The following is a 26,750-nucleotide window of genomic DNA, read 5'->3' as shown; positions in this document are numbered from 1 at the left end:
ACCAAATTGTCCCTAGGCTCGTAAAATGATTTTTATCACATTTCTTTACTCCTTAAGCCTAGATAAACCATTTTCATAACTATAGAAACTCATAATTTCAACTATTTCACTCATTTACAACTTGTTTTACAACTTTGCAAAATACCCCATTTTAGGTGTTTTCATGCAAACTTCTTTCATAAAAGTTGTTTATAACACTGCCAAAACTCATATTCTTCCATAAAAACTCAGAAAACAACACATATAATTTCATGGAAAAACCCTAGACTCTTAATCATTTTGCAAAATAGTCCCCTCTTTTGAAAGCTCATGCTTTAGGGGTTCCAAAAATGTAAAAGTCATCAAGAAAGACATTAAAAATCACTTACTAGCATGGGAGTTTCTTTGCCGAAATTTTCCAGCTTTCAAACCGTTTTCTTGGTCGAAAAAATTCGTGGAGAGAAGATGAAGAAAAGATGATATTTTCTTTTCTTTATTTTATTACTTATTTGTCAAATAAGTCACCCAACACTTACTTAACATGTTTGACCATTAAATTCCTTGTCTCATGGCCGGCCATCACTCTTTAAATGGAAAAATTTCACATTAAAACTCCAAATTTAAGATACAAGGCAATTTAACACCTTTAGGTATTAAAACACAACTTTTACTTTTTACGTGATTTAGTCCTTTTTCGAAATTGGACTAGAAATCGCTAAAATTAATATACCAAAATTAACATGCACTTATAAAATCACATTATAACATATAAATTAACATCAAAATAATTTTATCCAGCCTCGAAATAGTGGTTCCGGAACCACTGTTTTGACTAGGCCGAAAATCGGGCTGTTATAGTAATAACTTTTCATATTGACTAATGAGTGCTTCATTTATTGTCCTTAAACACCTCGAGTGATTTGAGTGAATCCTTAGTGAGGATGTTAAACTCTATGATATTTTGAATCAAAGGTAATCACTTAGATGAGGGGAGACACCTATGTTTTCGTGATAAAATGCTCAATTTGGAATGTTTGGAATTTTGATGTTCTTCTAGTTGAATTCTCAATGTATGATTACTTATGATTTATTTTGAGATATTATTGATAGAGATTATAAGATTGAGAAGAATTTATTTTGATTGTGAGTTGAGGATTTTGCTTGAGGACAAGCAAACGCTTAAGTGTGGGGGTATTTGATAAATCGTAATTTTTACATATTTGTTATCCCATGCTTAGCACATTAATGGATGATTTCTCCTTAGATTTGGTGAATTTGATGCTCCTAATCCTTTAATTTCATGTTTTATACTTAGGTGAGCATAGGAGAGTAAAAAGAGCGAGAAACCGGCCGAAAAGGAAGAAAATGGACCAACAGAGGAAATCAACACGGCCTGGACTTCCTCATATGGGTAAGCCACATGGCCGTGTCCATTTGGTAGGATCGAAGCATGAATTACACGGGTAGACCACACGCCTGTGCCTATTTAACAGCCTTGACCACAGTCTGAAGTAATCGCACACGGGCGTATCACACGGGCTTGTCCCTATCGAGCCCAAGTATATTCCTATTCGGAAAAGGCCACTTTTGAGGGCTCTTAGGCATTCTTAACCTATTTAAACACCTGAGGAGGTACTTAGGAGGACACACGGAGTATGAGGCAAGGAATTACTCAAGGAAAGTCGATTGATCCATCTCAGAAGCAGGATTCATCGTCAAGACTGAAGATCTCCCTTCAATTTCCTTCAGGATTTTTGGGTTTTCTTTATGTTTTGTTCTCTTCATTCTTTTGAGATGTTTTCTTTCATAATTATGAACTAAAACCCTTAAATACCTAAGGGGAATGAAACCTAAGACGGATTTTGTTATTATTATCTGATTTGTATGATAAATATTTGACTTGTTCTTAATTATGTGCTCTTAATTCTTGTTTTAATAATCCAGGATATTGATTCAAGTTTATGCGCTTATTCAGAGGAGAAAAAGTCCCTGTCTAAGAGTAAATTTGTCATAATTAAGCAGATTTGATTGCACGCCTAGAGATAGGGTGACAAGATTTTGCCGGATTAGGGTGAAACCTAATATGGGAGTCCATAGATCGAGTTAATGCAACACCAGGGTGTTAATTAGAAAGAGATTTCAATTAATCAACCTAGGGTTAGACGTTATTAGTCTCGAGAGAGATAATAATATAACTTAGGGATTTCTACAGATAAAGTCAAATGAATAAATCGCCTGATTCAGAGTCAAGTAACAAGTAAAGTCTAGGTGGATTTTTCCTTGGGTATTGTCTTCATCAATCGAGTTTTTCCAAAAGCTTTTCCCTAATTTTCTCTCTGTGCACCCTTAGTTTAGTTAATTAGTTTAGATAAACAAATCCCTTAATTTTTAGGCTAGATAATAAAAATAAAGTAATTACTAGTACCCTTGGTTCCTTTGGGTTCGACAATCCGGTCTTGCTAAAGCTATAATACTGTTTGATAGGAACGCTTGCCTTCATCGTGATAATAGTTAGTTTCAAGAAGGATTAATTATAAATTTTTTAAAACCAGCCACGAATATCACGTATCACATACTAAGTCTAAATAGTAATAGTTAATTTCTATATTATGATGGATCATAAAGTAGATTAAGAAGATTAAAAATAACTAACAAACAAAAATAAAGAAAGAAAAACAAATGAATTAAATCGATAAACCAATCAGGAAGATTAACTCGCTTCAGGGTTTGCGACTAACTTCGGATTGGGGTTCTAAAGTATATTAATCATCGTTTCAGAAAATTATTACATCCTGACTCTAATTAACTTAATCAATTAGTTGATACTCGCTTATCTTCGGACATCACTTTCTCAACTAGGATAATTACAATTTACTCGGTTCAACTTCATCTTTTGATCTCGTCTACCATATGATAACTTATTAGGGTTGTCAAGCCTAACAGTTTAAGAACGTGTAATTTATACCAATCAATCCATCTCGAGAAATCCCAAAATCCTTTACTAGTCACATCTTCACCCACTCGTCAATCTCCCTTAAAAGATTTAGCCACTCATGTTATTCATAATCTCAACTTCAATTGAATAAATCATGTAAGAAACACAATCAATTTGGAGAATAAAAGGGATTTGAATAATTCTGGATTGAATATTGAATGGGGAACAGAGTAGTGAATCTCTCGATTGGGATAACGAAATAAAACAAGTGCAAGAAGAATATAAATGAAATAATTTAATTAAATAAACAAGTCCTTCAATCAAAATTGATTCAAGAAGAAAAACAAGAAAGTATCAAAAACAGAAAAAAATAATCTAAAACTAATTCTAAACTACGAGGGTTTTTGATAGCACTTAGGATGACTTGATTACTCCATATTTATAGATGTGTTGACAGCCCAAATTAGGTCTTCGGGATGTCCTGGTCTTTATATAAGTTTGATTGCAAGGATGAAACTAACACCAAATTACTTGGGCAAGACATCGATGTGTGTTGCGCCACACTAAGGCTATGGCATGACACGACATCCAATTTTAGTATTAGTCAATTGTTTGGTGCTTTGACAGATCGGGAAGCCTATGCATCACTCGTCCCTTGCTTCCACGTCAATTTGGCCTTTATATCTTCATCCTACACAATCAATTGAATACATTAGCACAACTTAAGGCTCGTGTCGGCTTATTGGGTCACAACACTTACAAAATGTGTTAAAAATACTTATTTTTATTAACTTCTAATTCTAAGGCCTAAATACTGAAAACATAAATTAAAATCCTAAATTGCTAAGAAAATAAGCTCCTTAAGTGCGGAATTGACCCGAATTGACTACTACGTTTGACGACAGGTTAAATACCCCCACATTTAAGTCTTTGCTTGTCCTTAAGCGAAATACCCAAAAACTAAATAAAAACCAAAAAACAAGAAATAAACATGCAAAGAAAAGAAATTGTACTTAAGCTAGCTTAATACACGAAATTGGGTTAGAGCATCGACACTAGGAGAAATTGTCTAAATGGGTAACTCTAATTAGAATTTTAAATAATTTAAAGTTATTTACACCTAAATAGATTAGTTCAAAAAATTAAAAAGTAAACAAGTCAAAAAAAATTAAGTATATTTCTCCATCAAAATGTATATATGATATAATATTTATTTTTGTAAAGTATAGTCAGTTTGAATTTCTTTTTCTTATTCAGTTTATTTTGACCCATGCTTTGAACCCTAATGCAGTAATATTTCCCGATAGCCCTTATGATAAATATATATATTTTTTACTTTATGTGCCAATATACTTGAGATTTATTTCTCGGGCACTTTTTATAAGAGTTACAATGGATTTTACCTAATATTTTCTATTTAATTCAAACATCCTATATTTCTACAAATATAATTACCTATTTGTATCTACCTTTATCACTTGGTTTATTTAATCTTTTTACCTATTTACATTGTAATAAACTAAACTAATTAGTCTAAATATAAACAACCTAAATTATTTAATTTTAAGCTAAATTTACAATTTAAACAAATAACCTAGGTATATGCTCCTAACTAATCACTTGTATTTCTACAAGCTCAAGCACAAACATGCAATTAAAAGAAAATTTTAAAACTAAAAACTAAAAACAAGAAAAAGAAAATAATTGAAAAGAAAAATTTTAAAAATTTTCCTAATTCATCCCCCGCACTTTATTCTGCACATTGTCCCAATTGTGCAATTAATAATATTAAGGGAAGAGATTACTCGATTTTCTTAATTCGTGCTAAATAATTTATGAGACTTCTCATTCTTCTTGGTTTTCGCTCTATAGTGTCGTGCCGTAAAATATTTGGGGCTCCTACTAAGAAAAACTAAACACACCTACACACACACACACACTATATATATATTAAAATATTAAAGTCTTAAATACTTAAAAACTAACTTTAGAGGCATTTTGAATATTAAGTCCAAATTCTAAGAAAAACTGAGACTAAAATGAAATTGTTTAAAATTAGTCGGAGGCAGGATCCGATGTTTCATTCACTTTGCATTATTCACCTTCCAACTCTTCCTCTAGTTCCTTATCCGAATCTTCTTCGGGATCTTCCCCCTCCTCCAATTCCCTCTCTTTTTTCACCTTGCTCGATTCGGTCACTACCTCGTACTTGGCTTTTGGGAATTGTGGTCACTTCAACCTGCTTTTCCTTGCATAGTCTTCAAAGATTGGTTCGGCTTCTTGCATCCATCGAATGATCCATTACGAATCGGGTAACACATTGTCACCTTGATGTAGTTTGGTTTTTGTTTCCCTCTTCCGTTTTTTATTCCCTTTAAGGTATTCTACACTTGTTTCCAAGATCAAAAACTTACTTGGTTGTAAGAAATGACCCAGTCGTCCTATCGGCACCTTTGCTTATCAGCATATGGACACTATGAAGTATAAGAACAATAATTTTACTTCGTTTTTTCAAAAACATTGAAGTATGCTATTATATATCCACATTCACACACAAATATGTTTAAAATTGCATATAACAAGGTTGTCGGGAACGTGTTGATGTTGAACATGTCCATTGCTAGGAAAATTTGAGTACTAATGAATTTCAACCACATTCGTGCCATCAAGGTTAACTTTATTTCAGAGAACCATATAGGATAATCCATGCTTAAGTGGCATTTCCACTTACCCTTCCCTTCTGTTAGGAATTTAATTGTGGCGTTCATATTTTCTCTCGCGAAATACATTAGGTAAGTTTTTTGAACAAAATCATAGAGATATAGTAGAATGCCATAATACCTTACTATGTTGGGTGGTGAGATAGTCATCTCATTTCCTCATATTGAGAATCCCATCCATGGTACTTCCATTGGCCTACTCGCATCTGCCTCATTCAAAGCGACATAAATTTTGTGCATGATCGGAAGGTACACTGGCTTCGCTAGGGTTGTGCAAACTTTTCCATCGGTGGTATTGGATTAACTCATGCATTTTGTTCTTCAATGAGTCCAAGGATTCGAAACTCGTTCTTGCAATGGTATTTTGCGTTGAGCTGCAAGAAGGTTGCTTTCGAGTTTTTTTTGTTGAAGGTAAGTATGGCTATCCGCTAAGGATTCACTATTGGAAAGATTGCTATGTATGGCTTGGGGTTTGGAAATAGAAGAAAAATAGGGGGATTTGAAATATTCTGAAGAAAATGTTGGCAAAAATTGATTTGGGTGGCTATGACAACTAGAATGGTTTAGTAACTGCTAAGGGAAATATATAGAAGTCGTATAGGGCTTTACTTGCTGTCCAATCTTGGTGAAAATCTCTGAATATCACGTTGAATTAAGAATGGAAAGTTGCCAAAAATGGCTTATGTGTCACACCAAAGAGTATGTATAGTGCGACACGAAAGTAATTTTTACCCCTGTATATATGGAGTTTAAAGATGTGTCGCGCCATAAATATGGTGTGGCACAACACGATAATGAATTTTGGTATGTTTAGGTTGTGTCGTGCCATGAAATCATTGTGTGTCAGTATGACTTCAAATTGCCCTCTCTAGAACTTGTAAAGGGTCCTCGATTGCCCCTGCATGTGTTCTACTAACATCTAAATCTTCCATTGTGCTCGAAAATCTGTCTCTTACTAGTTCCTAACAAAATAAAAAGGTTAATTCCTAATTCTAATAATTCGAAAACACATTAACATACTCTATTTACAAATAAAATTTGATGGTTAAAACTTATATTATGCTATTGAACTTGTCCGACAATTCTTTGAATTTTACCATTGACTTTAGTTGTCGGCCTTTCCCGTCCTAGCTCCTCATATTACCTCTCTTTCCAATAGAGTCTTTCCATTTATCCCGTTTTCTTATTTTATAGGTACCTACATCTTCATGACTCAAAAAAATACCTTTGATTGAGGTTGTTAGGGTTTAAATTGAATAACACATAACATTATTCCCTAAGCAACCCCTTATTGATCTTTATTATTAGCTTATTTCGCTCGATATCGATTGTTGATTTAGAAATGGCCAAAATTGGCCTTCCCAACATAATGAGATTTCTTGATCTTCTTTAAAGTCGAGGACTACAAAATCGACGAGTATTATAATTCCCCGTACCTTAACCAATACATCCTCGAGTACTCCTTTTAGGTGCACTAAGGAATTTTTTGCAAGTTGTAGCGTTATTGAGGTGTTTTTGATATCCTCAAGTATGAGTTTTCGATAGATCGATAGGGGCATTAGATTTATGCTAGCTCTTAAGTCGCAAAGGGCTTTGCTAAAATATTTTTCCCCTATCTTTATTGAGATTGTAAAACTACTCAGATCTTTTAACTTCGGGGGTATCTTCTTTGCAATTAATGCGCTACACGAGGTATTAATGTCAATTTGCTCGTCCTTTTTCATTTTCCTATGCCTTTTCATAATTTCCTTTAAATATTTGACCTATTTTTGGATTTTATCAATAAGTTCTAACAGTGGAAAATTGATATTGAGATATTTAAATAAATTCATAAAATTTATAAAATCTACCTCGTCTCTCTTTTTTTGTCCTCTAATCATGTCAAAAATGGTACATTTTTTGTGCTTAGGTTTGACATTACCAGATCAAACACTGGTTCGACTACCTCCTCAATCGGCTCATGGTTTTCAACTTGCTCCTTTTCCGTGGATTCATTAACCTCTTCGTGAACCTTCTTCTCTTCATGAATGGCATGATTAGCAGCTTTAATGCATTGCCTAATTGCAATGCAATCATCTTTGTGTGCTCATTCCCCTTTCTTCGAGGGTTATTCTTCGTGTTACTTGGAAGACTTTAACCATTTTGTTTTTGGAACATTTCCGCTGATTGGCTCATTTGATAACAGAGGTTACCCATCCAAGATTTGAGTCGTCCACATGTCGTTTGGACTTGTCGAATATTCGTCTTCATTGTTTGCATATCCCTCTCTAATTGGTCAAATCTTTAACCACATGCAGCATGGTCAATTCTCACGAATCTTTGTTGTAATGGTGGAGGTTGATAAGAAGGGTTTTGTTGAGTTTGTGCTTGATTGGTGCCTCTTTGGTTGCCGATCCACTTGAGGTTCGGATGATCCCACCAATGGAGATTGCAGGTACTTAAATAAGGATCTTGACCCATATTATTAATGTAGCTCACCTCCTCCAGTTAGCTTTTTCAGTGTGGCTCTGCTCACCTTCACAGCTTTTACCGTTGGTGACTTGGATTGGTACATGAATGTAACACCCCTAACTCGAATCCATCGCTGGAACAGGGTTACAGAATATTACTAGATATTACAAATCAAACAGACAGAAAATACAAACATTTCATATCATATATTATTCATGTCAGAAACCAATTGAAATCAAATATATTGTCCCTTATACAAGCCCTCGAGGTCCAAAATACAGGTTAGAAACAAGTCGGGACTAGATCTGGTACTCAAAGAATTTTTTAGAAAATATTGAAATTTTTCTAAGCTGCAGGGGTCAGACGGTTGTGTAGCCAGGCTGTATGATTTACACAGCCAGGAGACACGCCCATGTCTTAGGCCGTGTGGACATTCGAAATAGGGATACACGGTCGTGTCTTAACCTGTGTCCGTGCCCGTGTAACTCTCTGAATTGGGTCACATGGCCAAGCCACATGCCCGTGTGCTAGGCTGTGTGAGCATACTGACTTGCATTCTTAAGAAGATACAGGGGACACACAGTCGTGTCACTTGTCCGTGTGTCGCACACGGCTGCGACACACGTCCGTGTCTCTACCCGTGTGGATGAAAATAGACAATTTTCCAAGCCACATTTCTCACCCAATTTGGTACCAACCTAAACACAACAATTTGCATATAACCAAGTCATAAATAGACATCCAAAACCAGCCAAGATCAAGTTTAAAACATGTAATATCATCACATACAACCAATATGCCCTTAGGCACCTCAAATGACAACTTAAAAACATGTCAACCAAGTATCCAAACTTACCTAGATAACTAAATACATATATGTATAATCTCAAATGGTAAAAAATATACCACTCTAACAAACATCAATATGATAAGACCACATATATATATACATCAAAATATACAAAACACAAGCCATTTAAGTGTCTAATCTCAACAAAAACACTTATATGCCAACATTGACCAAATTAACCTATACATGCCATTATAACTGATATTAATTTACCGAAAGTACCAAAAGAGTCGATGGATAGTGTGAAATAGATCTGACAAGCTTCCAAACCGAAAGAGCTTTTGAATTACATAAAACACGGAAAGTAACACAGAGTAAGCATTTAAGCTTAGTAAGTTTGTATAATAAAGAAATTAACTTACCATTTAATCACATTTAAGGTAAGCATGCAAAACATATCTAGACCAATTTGGCCAAAAGCCTAAACACATATCCTCAACATGTTAGCCATGTAAAACACATATAATAGCCAATAAACATGGATATACATAACCACTAAGCAAGTTTTATATACATGTATCATCCATTTCATGTTTCAAGATATATGTAATAACATTTCTATGTATTTCATGTGTATACCTATACTAGTTCGTATCAAACTCATATTGTCTCACAACAAAACATTGCTCGTTGAACCATTTAAAATACCATTGGATACACAGGTAGTACACACGAGGTGTACTGAACTATAATCTGTCCATTCATGTACATATATGCTCATATGAGCTACGAATCGGTATGCTCTCACAAGCTATGAATCGGTAACTCATACGAGCTACAAATCAATAAGCTCATATGAGTTGTGGTGCGTCCGCAACACATGTAGGACTCCAACCAAATCAGTAACCATAATGACATGTGATTTGCATCCTACGAATTCCTAAGGTTCAAACAGGACTCAGTAACCGTCGGATATGTGATTGGTACTTATACATGGCAATTATACAAATCACATACATATAATTCAATTTAAAACATATAAATATACAATTTGGTTACACAAACCTATCTCGATAAGTGTACGTAGATACGGAGGCAACTAATCCGGTATTTTCTCTTTGCCTCGATTTAACTCTGTACGAGGTTTGACAAGATCTATACGAATGAATTTAACTCATTTCAGTATAATTCTCATTCAATTTAATCCAACATGAAAATTTTGACAAAATTACCATTTTTCCCTATACTTTTAATTCCTTTGTAATTTAGTCCCTAAGATCGAAAATGAATTTCATGCAATTTAATCATTACTCAAGCTTAGCCAATTTTTATACATATTAATAGCAGCCCATATAATTCAAAAATTAATAAAAATTTCCATAAATTTATCACCTTTTTCAATTTAGCAACTAATTGATAATTTCACCAAAAATTTCTTTACAAAAGTTGTTTATCTAACAATCATTCATTTTTTATCATCAAACTTTAAAACTCAAGTATGATCATCAATAGAAAAACTCTAATACTACAGTTTTGCAAATTATCTCGGGCTAGCTAGATTAAGTTACAACGATCCCGGAAACATAGAAATCATAAAAAATGGAACAAAAATACATACCTAATTGAGCAAAATAAGCTCGCCTAAATTTCAAGCTTCCATGGCTAGTTTTTTTTTTTTGGTGGAAGATGATGATAATAATTTATTTTATTTTATTTATTATAACTTTAATTACTAATTTCCAAAATTAACCTTAATAATTCATTCAAATTCCAATTATGACTATTCATGCTTATCCATTAACAACTTTAATGGCTAATTACTATATAAGGACCTCCAATTTAAAATTCTATGGCTATTTAATACATTTAACTATTAGAACTCAACTTTTGCACTTTACGCAATTGAGTCCTTTTTTTTGAATTAAGTATGTAAACAGTAAAATTTCTTAATTTTATACGGTATTTCTATCATACTGTAGACCATAAAATAATAATAAAATAATTTTTTCTGACTTTAGAGTTGCGGTCTAGAAACCACTGTTCCGATTTCACTAAAAACAGGTTGTTACAATGAATCTCTCGCTAGGCCACATATACGAATTCATAGCCATGTCTTCTATGATTTTATGAGCTTGTTCGTATGTAAGAAACATGAGAGATCCGTTGGATGGTCCATATAGGCTAGATCTGATGTGTCTGCTGACACCATTATAGAATATTTGTATCTGGAGCCATGCTTGCAATCCATGATGTGGGCACTTCCTTAGCATCGTCTTAAAACTCTCTCATGCCTCGTACAAAGATTCACCTTTGTATTGTTTGAAATTTTTGATTTCTCATCGGAGCTGAATTGTTTGACTAATTGGGAAAAAAATTATGAAGAAATTTTTTCGCAAGATCGTTCCATGTGGTAATAGAACCCGGTGCTAATGAGTATATCCAATTGGTCGCATTATCACATAATGAAAATAGGAATAAACAAAGGCGTATAGTGTCATCGGATATTTCGTTATATTTGAATGTGTCACATAGCTGAAGGAACCGCTTCAAGTGTTGATTCGGGTATTCAACTATGTTCCCTTTGAACTGCAATGTGTTTTGAATCACCTAGATTATGGTCATCTTTATCTTAGACTTATTAACATTGATCGTTATCCACTCCATGCTTCCTCGCATCGCGTCTAAGATAGGTAAGGCGTACTTACGCAATGTCCGTTAAGCCATTGGGACTTCTTGCCGGTTATTGCCTTGTGGTTCTCGTGGCTCTTCAAACAGCGTATTTTCCCTAGGAAAATTTATTATCGTAGGTGGATCGTTATCCATTATTTGACAATTGCACCTGAGTATTTGCTCCAGTTTTGAATATGGTTCAATTGAAATGCTGGAGCTTTGGTTTCAATTAGAGTGCTAGAGCTTTGGGTTCAATTGGAGTGCTGGAGCTTTGGGTCATACACAACCTAAAATAAAAATAGCTAACCAAAAATTAAAATCGCATCTATAGGTCCTAACATTCCTATTTATCTTATTAATTGCAAAATTTTTTTTTTAAAATTTATTACTGAAACCTCTCTGGTAATGGCGTTTACAACTTGACGACCGTGTTCGCAAGTGCACGAGTCAAATTGTAATATAGTTGTACAACAAAATACCAGAACTATTCTGAGGATCGTACCCAAGAGGGGATGGTACAAATAATGATTTTTTTTTTACAATACTAATTCTAAGTAGTAATAGTTAACTCCTATATTACGATGGATAGTAAAGTAGATTAAAAAGATTAAAAAAAATTAACAACAAAAATAAAGAAAGAAAGAAATATAAACAAATGAATTAAACCAATAAACCAATCAGGAAGATTAAATCGCTTCAAGGTTTGTGACTAACTTCAAATTGGGGTTCTAAAGTAGATTAGTCATCGTTTAAGACTATTATTACCCGTCGACTCTAATTAACTTAACCGATTGGTTGATACTCACTTATCTCCTGACATCACTTTTTCAACCAAGATAAATTACGATTTACTCGGTTTGACTTCATCCTTAGATCTCGTTTACCTTATGATAACTTATTAGGGTTGTCAAGCCTAACATTTTAAGAATGTGTAATTTATATCAATCAATCTATCTCTAGAAATCCTAAATCCTCTGTCAGTCACATCCTCATCCACTCGTTAATCTCCCCTAAGGGATTTAGCCACTCATGTTAATTATGATCTCAACTTCAATTGAATAAACAATGTAAGAAACACGATCGGTTTGGAGGAAAAAGAGGTTTGAATAATTTTTTATTGAATATCCAATGGGGAATGGCGTAGCAAATCTTTTGATTGGGATAACGAAATAAAACAAGTCTAAGAAGAATATAAATGAAATACTTTAATTAAATAAACAAGTCATTGAATCAAAACCAATTTAAGAAAAAAAAGAAAATATCTAAAAACTGAAAGAAATCTAAATAAACTACGAGGGTTTTTGAAGGCATCTAGGATGACTTGATCACATTCAACCCCTAATGCCTTATCTATAGAGGTGTTGGTAGCCCAAATTAGGTCTTCGGACACATTCTAGGTTTTTGTATAAGTTTAATTGCAAGGACGATAAAACCCCAAATTACTTGGGTAGGACATCAATGTGTGTCACACCATACCAAGGCTATGGTGTGACACGACACCCAATTCTAGCCTTAGTCAATTTTTTGGTGCTTTGACAGCTCAGGAAGCTTGTGCATCACTTGTCCCTTGCTTCCACATCAATTGGGCCTTTATATCTTCATCATACACACTTAATTAAACATATTAGCACAACATAAAGCCTGTGTCTGCTTATTGGGGCACAACACTTACAAAATGTGTTAAAAATACTTATTTTTATTAACTTCTAATCCAAATGCCTAAATACTGAAAACATAAATTAAAATCCTAAATTGTCAAGAAAACAAACTCCTTAAGTGCGGAATTAACCTGAATTGACTGTCACATTTGATGATAGGTCACATATCACTAAGAGTAGGATTAAGACTATGACAAGCACAAGGCATATATAATGCTCTCGAGTTTATTTCAATAAACCACTGTTGAATACATTGGTGTTTCCCTTTCATATTGAAACCATTATCATAACCTTGACCCATTACATCATCAACATTAAGATAAAAAGACTTCAAAACATATTCTAATTCTTTAAAAAGTCCCAATCCAGATGTATCATTCACCTTCAAAAACTCTAGAAAATTATAACACCCCTCACCCATATTTAACGCTGGAATAGGGTTACAGAGCATTACTAGACTTATAATACATTTAAACATACTTTTTTCATATATTCAATCATTAAAAACAATCATCCTTCAATCTAAAACAATTTATCCCTTATACGAGCCTACTAGGCCCTAAACATGCTTTGAGAGTGGTTCGAGACTAAACCAATAACTCAAGAAACTTTCACAAAACTTTCACGAAACTTTGAAAATTTTTATCAAAATAGGGGACACACGCCCGTGTGGCTAGGCCGTGTACGCCCGTGTTACAAGCCGTGTGGACATTCAAAATGGAAACACATGGCCGTGTCCCAGCCCGTGGTTGACCCCATGTAACTCTCTGGCTTGGGTCACATGGCCAACACACACGTCTGGGTGCCTTAAAAATGGACAAAGACACTCGTATACCAGGTCGTGTGCTAGGCCGTGCCAATCTTGTAGGGTATACTGAATTATTTCAATTTCAACACCAGGGGACACACAATCGTGTAACATGACCGTGTGTCGCACACGGCTGAGACACACGACTGTGTCTCTGCCCGTGTGAACAAAAATAGGCTATTTTCCAAGCCATTTTGCCACCCATTTTGCACATACCTTTACAAGCTCAAATAGTTCCATTTCAAGACACAAATAAGCAGCCAAATATCACCAACCAACATTCAATTCATACCAATTCATTATCAATAATACAAGTCACAAATAAGCTAGAATTTACCATCTATTTATATACCTAATTCACATATACAATTCAATTAACTAAGCCACTCCACACATGCATTACCATTCTCCTATTCACAAGCACATAGCTTTCCAAATACCTCAATCACACAATATAGGTCAATTGCCAAACTCAAAATAGAACCATTTGCACATTTATAAAATCATCAAATTCATCATCACAAGCCAACTCAAATGGCTACAATATATTTTCATCAAACATACCAAAATAACTCAAGCCTATACATGCCATATACCATATATACAAAACTTCAAAAAGTACCAAAATAGATGTCCGATAGTGCGATGAAGTCCCTGATGATCCCCGGATCCGAGCTAGCTTTAAAATACTATAAAACATATAAAAATAAACAAAGTAAGCTATAAAGCTTAGTAAGTTCGTATATAAAAATGAAATAATCTCATCATTCATTAAAATTTCTAAATAGATGACATAAATTGCATTAAAACATCAATCACTAAGTTAACATAAAGTTCTCAACTTCCATTAGCTCATTATTCAAATAGTTTTCTGTACATACCTATACCAATATGTATCTATTTCTCACCAATTCACTTATCAAATCACTCCGAGTTTATAAAATGCTTACTGTATGAGTACATCGATTTTTCGATGCCATAGTCCAACTATGGTCTTACACATACATTGCCATAGCCCTGCCTTGGTCTTACATTCACATGCCATAACTCGGTTATGGTCTTATTATCCAATTGCCATAGCCCAGCTATGGTCTTATTTGGCAACTCTTCTTACTTAAATCGTACATTTAATTTGAAATATTCCAAATTTTACCACTAAGATAAAAACAATCCTAATACATCCATCACTTAAATAAATGCACATTTAAGTTTAATTATACGAACTTACCTCGTGTATGGAAATGACGAAACAGACTGACTATTCAATTACTTTGCTTTTTCCCCGATCTAAGTCTGAATTCCTTTTTTCTTGATATATAAGTAATTAAAATTAGCTTATTTATTCTTCTAATTATTCAATTCAATCCAAAATATGCATTTGAGCTATTTTACACATTAGCCCCTAAACTTTCACACTTTAACAATTTAGTCCTTATTACATAAAATCACAAATTCATGAAATTCAAGACTACCTCATACCAGAAAAATTACCATTATACCCCTAGAAGTCTATATTTTTCATGTATTTCTCATTTTAACTACAAAGTTTCAACATTTCTCAATTTAATCCCTATTTTGCATTTTCACTAAAAATCACTTAACAAAACTTGTATATCTATCAACAAGCATTCATAATCTATCAAGAAACTTCAAAATACACATGTATTCATCAATGGAATCATTCAAAATCTTTAAAAGTTTTGCAAAATAGTCCCTGGGCTAGCTAGACCTAGTTGCAACGATCTCAAAAACATAAAAATCATTAAAAATGGGACAAAATACATACCTAATTGCCAAGATTAAATTTTCCAAATTCAAAAGCATAAAAGTGGCTTTCTCCAACCCTAAATTACAGCCAAGAAGATGAATGGAAGAATAATTTCATTTGTTTTATTAAATTATACATTAATTTCTAAATACCAATTTTAACCTTAAAAATATTTAACAACTACACCAAATATCACTCCACTATCATCGATTAACTCTCAGATGGGTTAATTACCACTTAAGGACCTTTACTTTAAGGTTCCATAGCTATTTGACACCTTTAGCTAATAGAACACAAATTTTACGCTTTACGCAATTTAGTCCATTTTATCAAATTGACTATTCAAACGATAAAATTTCTAAACAAAAATTTCACACCATCACATATTCATGCTGTAAACATTAAAATAATAATAAAATAAATATTTTGACGTCAGATTTGTGGTTTCAAAACTACTGTTCTGATTTGACTAAAAATGGGTTGTTACAATAGTACTCCTCAATTTTTATTTTATTAGTTCACATGTTCACATATCGTACTATTAGAGTCATTTGTTCTTGACGAACAATATCAAGGGTACAATCAAGAATTATAGAAAAATATTTTGTCTGTAATGCCCCAAAAATTTGAATGTTGTTTGTTAAATTTTGATATAATTAAGTCTCTGTGGGTAAGTGCTCCGTTTGTGTGTTAGAGGTCATGGGTTCAAATCTAACTTTTGAGAATTTTGTTGTTTTGATTGATTTGACCCTTGTCCTTGAATGTTGGACTTAAGTGTATTTCTGCGTGAATCTATGTCAAGAATGAGCTTGCTGGTTCGATGGTTAAACTTTTGTATATTTTCTAGTCTTGTGTTCAAGTCCTTGTGCATGCAATGAGGAAGTAATTTTTAATCCTTTAATAAACCATTTTAGTTTTTATTTATTTATTTATTTCGTTTAGTTTTTGTTTTTTAAATTTAATTAGTTAAGCTGACGTTTACTTCTCCTTCTTCCTCTTTTTCTTCTCCATTTTTCTTTTTTCTCGTTTCTTCTTTTCACTTAATTGTTGTTATAATCTTGATATCAGTGGAAATTGAGAGCTTTAGTTTGTTCATTACGTTAATCAAAAGGTTTTTGTATAAATTTGATTGTAGTTTCTTGTTGTTTCTGCATGTTTCGCTTATTTTTGGTTAAGTTTCATTGAAATGTGTTTTGCTTAAATTTTTTATTTGAATGTTCAATTCTAGGCGAAGATCTTATGAGTGATGTTCATCCAACACACTAGTTTTGTAATTCACTGCAACGTACGAGGTAATGTGAGGTTTCTCAAATTGGAAGTTTTGCTGAAGCTTTCGACATAAGTTTAGATTGTACGCTAATCTTAGTGTTTGATGCGAATTAACTGTTGAGTTGGTCTTTGGTTGTACGTTATTAGGTTTTGGAGTTATTCTTGTTGCTTCTATGTCAAAACTATGTCAGATGTGTACCGAAAACCCAATTTTCTACGAGTTTTGAACGTTGAAAAACATGGCTATCAATGCCACATGATCGTGTGGCAGGCTGTGTAAGTCACTATTTATGAATTAGGGTCACACGGGCTAGGAAAATGGGCGTGTGTCCAGACCGTGTAACTCAATATTTGTATTTGGGGGTCACATAGGTTAGGGGCACGGACGTGTGTCCAGGTTGTATAACTCACTATTCTAGATTCAAGGTCACACGGGTCACAAACACTAATGTAATCCAAGCCGTATGATGGGTTTTGAGCCACACGGGTATATGATTGGTCGTGTGCCAGACCGTGTAACTTATTGTTTTGAGCCACATGACGTGTGGACCATACGGGCCAAATACCCAGGCCATGTAAATCCGCACGAACATATGGTCTAAAATATTAAAATTTTCCCTAGGGCCGTAAGAGTTGTTCAAATCGAACATAGGCCTTCCTAGGGTCCCTAAGATCTGAATTAGATTGTATAACTTGATATCCAATCTTCTGAGGATGAATAATTGATTATTTGTACGTATACTTGATACGATAATTGTTAAATGATAATGATTTGTATTATCTGATTATGAATTATATTGGATAACTGTACGTACATCCTTGATATCTGATATCTATAACCTGCATTTTCATTAGGTGAGAATGGTATAAAGAAGAAAGTGTTGACAGTTTAATGATCTACAAAACTAAGTGGCTAAGCCACAAATCTATATCTAATTCTATCGATTTATCGCATACTGATTTCACAGCTAATCTATAATCACTTTGATAAACCATAATATATACATATTTTTATCCTATGCTTGGCATATTTTTGGATGATTTATCATAAGTTTTAGAGAATTTGATCTCCTAATCCTTTAAATTCTTGTCTTATACTTAGGTGAGCATAGGAAAGTGAGTAAGAAATGGGCCAAAAACGAATAAAATGGGTTTATCTCAGTATTCCACATCGCCTAGGCATTTTCACACGGGTAAATCACACACGGGCAGGACACACGTCCGTGTGTCATGACCGTGTCGACATTAAACTAAGTCAAAATTGCACACGGCCTGAGCACCTTCACACGGGCGTGGCACACGGCTGTGTCCCTGTCGAGTCAAAGTCTAATTCTATTCAGAAAAGGCTAATTTTGGGCTATTTTGGGCTTTACAAAGTCTATATAAACACCCTAAAAGAGGATTAGAGGGGACGCACAGAGTAGAAGGTAGGAAATACTCAAGGACAGCCATCGGAATTAGCTCGAAAACAGGGTCTACTTCAAGATTGAAGATCTCCACTCAATTTCCTTAAAAGTTCTTTGGGTTTTTTTATGTTTTGTTGTTTTTTCAATTTTGAGATGTTTTCCATTATTATGAACTAAACTCCCTAAATACCAAGGGAGATGAAACCTAAGATGAATCTCATTACTATTTGAATTATATGATAAATACTTGTTTTTATTCTTAATTGTGAGTTTTAACCCTTGCTTTAATATTCCAGGATATTAATTCAGGTTTTTGATGTGCTTATTCAGTAGAGCAAAAGTCCCTGTTTAAGAGTAGATCATTCATAATTAAGCAGAGTTGCATGCAATCCTAGAGATAGGACGACATAAATTTGCCGAATTAGAGTCAAACCTAATAAGGGAATCCATAGATCGAGTTAATGTGACAATAGGGGTTTTAATTAGAAAGAGATTTCGATTAATCAACCTAGAGTCAGTTGTTCTTAGTCTCGAGAGAGATATTAACATAAATAAGGGATTTCTACGAATTAATTCAAGTGTATAAATTGTCTAATTTAGAAGTGATAAGTGAAGTCTAGGTGGATTCTTCCTTGGGTATTGTCTTCTCCATCGGTTTTCCAAAGAATATTTTCCAACTTTTATCTCTTTCTTGTTCTTAGTTAGTTAGATAATTAGGTTTAGTTTAGAAAACATCTTTTCAATTCTTAGGCTAGATAATAAAAAGAGAGTAATTACTAGTACTTTTAGTCCTCGTGGATACAATATTTCCAATCTCACCTCAACTATACTACTGTTCGATAGGTGCGCTTGCCTTAGTCAAATTTTTAGTTAGTTTCACGATCATCAAGTTTTAGGCGCCATTTTCGAGGACTAAGATATTAGAAATGCTTAATTTTTATTACTTTAGCCATTTTTTATTTTTATTGCAATTTAATTTTCTTTTTGTTTTAATTACTAAATTTTTTTACTTACTTCTGGCAGGTTTTTATAGTTTATGACTAGAAGAAACCCGTTAGGACCTTTGCTTTTTGATAGTGAGATCGAGAGCACAGCTCGCAGAAACTAAAAAGAAATAAGACGAAGCCTACAATACATAGAGGAAGAGCGAAAATGTGATATTCACACTAATACCGAGGAGATGGCTGAAAATCAAAATAATCTATTACCTCCTATGGTTGCTGCAAATCCAGTAGATCAGAATCTCGCTCCTCGTACTATGTATGATTATACTAAATCTACTTTAACAGGAACTGAATCGAGTATAGTTAGACCTGCTGTTGCTGCAAATAATTTTGAATTCAAATGATATAACAGTTTGTTCAGTTTGATGGTTTGCAGGACGAGGATCCAAACAATCATCTAGCAAATTTTCTGGAATCCTGCGACACATTTAAGATCAATGGCGTCTCTGGCGATGCCATTCGCCTTCGGTTGTTTACCTTTTCATTGAGGAATAAGGCTAAACAGTGGTTGAACTCGTTACCGCGAGGGTCAATCACCACTTGGGAACAAATGACCGAAAAAATTTTACTTAAATATTTTTCGCCTGCTAAAATGGCTAAACTGAGGAATGATATCTCTTCTTTTGTGCAAATGGATTTAGAAACTCTTTATGATGCATGGGAGAGATACAAAGACTTATTGAGAAGGTGCCCTCACCATGGGTTGCCTCTTTGGCTACAAGTTCAAACTTTCCACAACGGTTTAAATCCCTCGACTAGACAAATGATTGACGTAGCTGCTGGTGGAACTATCAATAATAAGACACCTGAAGAGGCTTATGAGTTCATAGAAGAGATGTCACTGAATAATTATCAGTGGCAAGTCATGAGGACAAAACTGACAAAAGCAGCTGGCATTTTTAACGTTGATTCGGATACTATGCTTTCCAATCAGGTAGAACTTTTGAATAGAAAAATTTATGGTTTACTTGGTTCTACACAGGTTCATCCAGTAATGTAGTGCGATGCAAGTGGAGGTGGAACGAACAATTTAGAATATCCATCCTACGACCCTAACATGGAGAACGAGCAAATAAATTATATGAGTAATAATCATCAGCCTCAAAATAATCCTTATAGTAACACTTACAATGCAGGTTGGAGGAACCACCCAAATTTCTCATGGGGAGGCCAAGGCAATCAGAGACCACCACCCCCTCCAGTCTTTCAACAACAACCTTACCAGTAAGAGAAAAAGCCGAACCTTGAAGAGATGGTAACAAAGTTTATTTCAGTCGCGGAGAATCATTTTCAGAATACTTAAACTACACTTAAAAATCAGCAAGCATCAATTCAAAGGATCAAGAATCAAATAGGACAGCTGGCCAAGATGATTTCAGAGAGACCACCGGGGAATCTACCTAGTAACACCGAACCCAATCCAAAAGAGCATGTGAAAGTAGTTACATTAAGGAGTGAGAAGGTGTTAGCTGAATCTGAAAAGAAGCTACCACCAGAAGCTGGTAGAAAAGAAGATGAGGAGGCAAAACTCGAAAATAATGAAAAACCAGTGTTGAGGGAATATAAACCACTAATCTCGTACCCAGCAAAGTTGAAGAAAGACCGCATGAATACATAATTCGGTAAATTTCTTGAACTTTTTAAATAGTTACATATTAACTTACCTTTTGTTGAAGCTATCTCGCAGATGCCTACATATGCAAAATTTTTGAAGAAGCTTCTAACAAATAAAAGGAAGTTTGAAGAATTTTCTATAGTGGAACTCAACGAGGAGTGCTCAGCCATACTCCAAAATAAACTGCCAACCAAATTGAAAGATCCAAGAAGTTTTACTATTCCCTGCTTAATTGGTAGTTTAAATGTTGAGAAAGCACTAGCTGATTTAGGAGCTAGCATTAATTTGATGCCCTACAAAATGTTCAAGCAACTTGGCCTTGGGAACGAAAACCTACTAGGATCAGTATTCAACTAGCTGACAGATCTGTTAAATATCCTAGGGGTATTATGGAGGATGTACTTGTAAAAGTAGATAAATTCATATTCCCTGTTAATTTTATTGTGCTTGACATGGATGAAGACGTTGAGGTGTCTTTAATTTTAGGTCACCCATTTTTAGCCACTGCTAAGGCTGTTATCGATGTGGGTGATGGTAAACTTGTGCTTAGGATAGGTGACGAAGAGATTATTTTTAAAATTTATGATGCCATGAGATTTTCTAGGGAACAGGATGACTTATGTTATTTTATTGACTCTATTGATCATGCTACTCAAGATTCTTTACAAGAAATCGTACATAAAGATAGGTTGGAACTGTGCCTGGCCCAAGAAGAGAAGGTAAATGATGATGATTCTGTGATAGGTAAGGCAAAAACTGAACTAAATTCTAATAATTCTTCACTGAGACAGAAGAGCTATGAGGGTATTGAGGTGAATAATGAATTAAAATTAAAGCCCATTGTTGAAGAACCTCCTAAATTGGAATTAAAGCAACTGCCAGATCACTTAGATATGTGTTTCTTGGAAATAATTCCATATTACCAGTGATTATTGCTTCAGATTTACAGCCAACCGGAAAGGACGAGTTACTCCAAGTGTTGAAGGAGTACAAAAGAGCCATAGCTTGGAAGATTTCTGACATAAGAGGGATTAGTCTTTCTTATTGCACACATAAAATTTTAATAGAAGATGGATATAAACCTTGTGTGCAAGCTCAAAGGCGACTGAATCCCAAAATAAAAAAAGTTGTAAAAGTTGAGGTAATTAAACTTCTAGATGCTGGAATCATTTATCCTATTTTTGACAATTCTTGGGTGAGTCCTGTACAGGTTGTTCCTAAGAAAGGAGGCATGACTGTTGTGGTCAATGAGAAGAACGGATTAATTCCAACGCGAACAGTCATAGGCTGGAGAGTTTGCATTGACTGTAGGAAATTGAACGATGCCACAAGAAAAGATCACTTTCCCTTACCGTTCATTGATCAGATGTTGGAAAGATTATCTGGGCATATATATTATTGCTTCCTAGATGGACTCTCTGGTTATTTCAAAATCCCAATAGCTCTTGAGGGCCAAGAGAAAACGACATTTACATGTCCATACAGTATGTTTGCTTATCGACGAATGCCTTTTGGATTATGTAATGCTCCTGCTACTTTTCAGCGATGCATTTTGGCCATTTTTGATGAACTCGTGGAAGACATTATAGAGGTATTTATGGATGATTTCTCGATATTTGATAACTTTTTCCATATTTTCCTTGAAAATTTAAAATGAGTTCTAGTGAGATGTGAAGAAACGAACCTTGTACTAAATTGAGAAAAATGTCACTTCATGGTTCGTGAAGGGATTTTGTTAGGCCACAAAATTTCTAGTAAGGGAATCGAGGTTGAAAAAGCGAAAGTTGAAACTATTGAGAAATTACCTCCCCCCAATTAAGTTAAGGCCATTCGAAGCTTTTTAGGTCATGCTGAATTTTATAGAAGATTTATTAAAGATTTTTCCAAAATAGCTAAGCCTTTAACGAATTTACTAGAAAAAGATGTGCCTTTCAATTTCAATCAGGAATGTTTAAAAGCATTTAATACTCTTAAAGATAAATTAATTAATGTTCCAATTGTAGTTGCACCTGATTGGAATTTTCCCTTTGAACTAATGTGTGATGCGAGTAATTTTGCAGTAGGTGAGGTTCTTGGACAGCGGAAAGACAAGTACTTTCAACTGATCTATTATGCTAGCAAAACATTGACAGCCGCACAAGAAAATTATACGATGACTGAAAAAGAATTGTTGGCTGTGGTTTTTGCATTTGATAAATTTAGACCATATTTAATATTATCTAAAGTTGTCGTTTACACTGACCATTCTGCTCTTCGGTACCTCCTTACTAAAATAGATGCAAAACCTCGAATAATAAGATGGATTTTATTGTTGCAGGAATTCCATTTAGAAATTCAATATAAGAAAGGAGCGAAAAATCTTGCAGCAGACCATCTATCTAGATTAGAAAACCCACATCTCAAGGAGCTTGATGGACATGAGATAAATGACTCGTTTCCTGAAGAACAACTCTTTGCTATATCTGACTCCGAGAAACCTTGGTTTGCAGACATTGTGAATTATTTAGCTGCTAATGTTGCACCAAAAGGATTGACACATCAGCAAAAGAAACGCTTCTTTATTGATGTGAAAAACTACTTTTGGGAAGATCCTTTTCTTTTTCATATATGTGCAGGTCAAGTCATTAGAAGATGGGTTACGAAGTCAGAAGTAATTAGAATATTAGAACATTGCCACTCAGGACTGACTAAAGGACATTACAGTGGGACTAGGACCTCACATAAAACACTTGAATCAAGTTTTTATTGGCCCATACTATTCAAAGACAACAACAGGTATGTTACTTCTTGTGATAAATGCCAACGAATAGGTAATATCTCTAAACGTGACGAAATGCCTCAAACGTACATGCTTTCATGTGAAATATTTGATGTATGGGGTATTGAATTCATGGTTTCATTCCCTAGCTCATTTAGGAATAAATATATCTTAGTAGCCATTGATTATATGTCTAAATGGGTGGAAGCCCAAGCCTTGCCTACTAATGATGCTAGAGTGGTGGTAAGGTTCCTTAAGAAACTCTTCTCTCGATTTGGAACACCTAGAACAATTATCAGTGATAGGGGTACTCATTTTTGTAATGCTAAATTTGATAAAACCCTTAAGAAATATGGAGTTTACCATAGAACAGCTACCCCTTACCATCCTCAAACTAGTGGACAAGTCGAAGTCGTGGACCGAGAGCTTAAACGTATCCTAGAAAAGACTATAGAGTCAAATAGAAAGGATTGGGCAAAGAAAATAGTTGATGCTTTATGGGCCTATAGAACTGCTTTTAAGACCCCCATAGGAACATCTCCTTACAGACCTGTTTATGGGAAGAGTTGTCATTTACCATTTGAACTAGAACATAAAGCATTCTGGGCTATAAAATTTCTGAACTTTGATCCCAAACTCGCAGGTGAAAAGAAATTGATACAGCTAAACGAGTTAGATGAATGGCGAGCTAATGCCTATGAGAACTCACGATTATTCAAGGAAGCAATGAAGCGCAGCCATGATGCTCGTTTAAAAAACAGAAGTAATTTGAAGTTGGAGACCTTGTCCTGCTATATAACTCAAGGCTCAAATTGTTTCCTGGGAGGCTTAAATCACGATGGTCAGGTCTTTTCGTAGTTCAAACCATCTTTTCATATGGCACAGTAGAGGTAAGTCACCCAACCCAAGGCACTTTCACGGTAAATGGACATCGTCTTAAACTTTATAATGGTGAGGATTTCAAAGACAATGGAGAGGAGCTACGGCTCTGCGAACCTGACTAAACATACCTACAAGGTAAAGTCGAGCTTAGTCTTTAAATAAGTGATTCTCGGGAGGCAACTCGAGCACTAATCCCATTAAATAACTTTAGTTTGTTTTTCTATTTTTTTCATATAAATTAACTGCAGGTATATTTGGCACACACGGCCTGGCACATGGGCGTGCCTTAGGCCGTGTGCTCACCACAGGTAGGAGACACGGGCGAGGCCATGGCTATGCTAAAATAGGACAAACATTTTCCCCAAGACAGGATAACAAATTGGCTGCGATAAATAGCCATAGCCGTGTGATATAGCCATGTGCATCCTAGGGCTACAGGACACGGGCGTACCCCAGGTCGTGGTGAAACTGCACCTTAATTTCCTAAAAATCACCACGGCCATGTGAGGCAGCCGTGAAAGTTATATGGTCATGCTCACGAGCGTGCTTGAGGTCATGTGGGAGGAAATTGCACAAACAATTAAAACTTTCAACAAGTCAGAATACAACACGAGCTTAAGCCACGACCGTGGGGGAAGCGAATGAAGCACCACATGGCCATGTGATGCGGCCGTGTGGGTCACACAGCCTAGACACACGGGCGTGTCCACAGGCCGTTTGCAATACTGACTTAAATCATCAAACCATAAGCACAAGTCATGAACACGGGCGTGTTGGACCTACCACGGGCGTGGGAGAAGCAAACAAACATGCACACGGCTGTGCGACATGACCGTGTGGGCTACACGGCCTATAAACTAGGGCGTGTTGAAAGGACCGTGTGCAACACTGACTAAAATTTCACGAAAAACACAGGCTAGGAACACCCATGCTCGTGTGGTCCAAAACGGGGCTTACACGACCGTGGCCCCCATTTATTTCCCTTCCCTAACCCTAATTTTCCCCTTTTCCTAATTAAAACCCCACTATCACTATTCATCAACCTTTCCACTATTCACCTTCTCCACTCCGGCCACCATTCTCCAATGAACCTCTGGCGACCAACACCCCACTCTCTTTTCCTTTATTTCTTCCTCTCTTTCATCTCCCTTTCTCCATCCTTGTTCAACCCCATACCCCATCTTTTCCTTCTTCCCTCACACAAATCGCAACCCCCTTTCCCATTTCGAGTACCACCATTGACCACCTAGCTGTCGTCCACTCAACTGTAACAGTCAGGCTTTTTTTTCATATTCTTAATCTTCATCATGTTCTTATTTCATTTTATTTTAGCTTATCTCATTGATTCACTAATATGTTTGATATTCATTTGGTACTTTGTTACCCCTTATTAATAATAGATTTGGGATTTACCTCTCTTGATTCTTGTTCATTTGCCTTACACACTATTTTAATCATAGGATCTTTTGATATATTTGTAGATTTAGTTAGTCGTTAATGATGTTCTGTTTGTCTTTAGTGCTTATTTTTTTTCATTATTCGTTGCAGTGTCTTTTCCCTTTTTACTATTATTATTGCTAATTAGTTTAGTATACTGCTAGTTCATTTCACATTTTGTCAATTTTTGCATGCTAGGGTAATGGTGCATATAAGACTAAATTTTCATCTTGTTATCACAATAGAGTCTTCTAAGTCACATTTTTGTCTTAGCTCCTCCTAAGCTTTTTGATATCTTTTATTAAGTGCCGATTTTATTCATATTAAAACGTTTTCTCTTTCAGGTACATCATGACAAACACTCAAGGAAAGAAACCTTTCGTCCCCATCTCTAAAAATTGAAAGGGCTCAGGTGCGACCTCCTTAAGTGCCACCACTAAGATCTGCCAACCATTCCTTAAATTCCCACCAGGGTTCCAGGAAGAATTATTTCAGATTCTACATGCCCGACCCCTTGGTGTGGGCCGTTGCATCGATTGGGCCTCATTAGAGCAGGTTCACCTAGCTAATTTGGTTCAGGCCCTCCTCATCACCGCTTCA

At 35.1% G+C, this 26,750-nt stretch overlaps 2 non-coding genes across 2 annotated transcripts; one reads left to right on the top strand and one right to left on the bottom strand.

Moving 5' to 3' along the window:
* The first annotated feature begins 11,116 nt into the window (after positions 1-11,116).
* LOC128291110 (small nucleolar RNA R71) lies at positions 11,117-11,222 on the top strand. Its single transcript, XR_008280886.1, has one exon. It is a non-coding gene; the product is annotated as a small nucleolar RNA R71 (small nucleolar RNA).
* Positions 11,223-20,056: 8,834 nt separating this feature from the next.
* On the bottom strand, positions 20,057-20,163 carry LOC128291189 (small nucleolar RNA R71). The gene has a single exon (XR_008280965.1). It is a non-coding gene; the product is annotated as a small nucleolar RNA R71 (small nucleolar RNA).
* Positions 20,164-26,750: the final 6,587 nt, after the last annotated feature.

The sequence above is a fragment of the Gossypium arboreum genome, chromosome 3 (assembly GCF_025698485.1).
Source record: "Gossypium arboreum isolate Shixiya-1 chromosome 3, ASM2569848v2, whole genome shotgun sequence".
NCBI classification, from domain to species: Eukaryota; Viridiplantae; Streptophyta; class Magnoliopsida; order Malvales; family Malvaceae; genus Gossypium; species Gossypium arboreum.
This window is presented reverse-complemented; position numbering and strand designations above follow the sequence as displayed.